This window comes from Eimeria tenella, genomic scaffold (assembly GCF_000499545.2).
Source record: "Eimeria tenella Houghton genomic scaffold, Eth_scaff1872, whole genome shotgun sequence".
NCBI classification, from domain to species: domain Eukaryota; phylum Apicomplexa; class Conoidasida; order Eucoccidiorida; family Eimeriidae; genus Eimeria; species Eimeria tenella.
In genome coordinates, this window is record NW_013541711.1 from 808 (window position 1) to 1,105 (window position 298).

Here is a 298-nt window from a genome sequence, read left to right on the forward strand (position 1 = left end):
CTGCAGCAGCAAACTCAGCCCCTCTTCTTTTCTAGGAATTGCCTTTTCATTTATTTTTATTTCTGCCTGTGCAGCAGCTGTCTGTACACCCCGGCGCTGCTGCTGCGCCTGCTGCTGCTGCTGCCCCTCCTAGTCTCTTTGTCTCTCTTTTGCTGCTGCTCTCCGGCGCCCTTTGCTGCTTGTCTCCCTGCTGCTGCTGCTGCTTTTTCGTGCCTTTGGGGCCCCCCGAGCTGCTCGCTGCAGCGCGGGGCCCCCTGTCTCCTCGCTTTTTGCTGCTGCTGCTGCTGCTGCAGCAGGG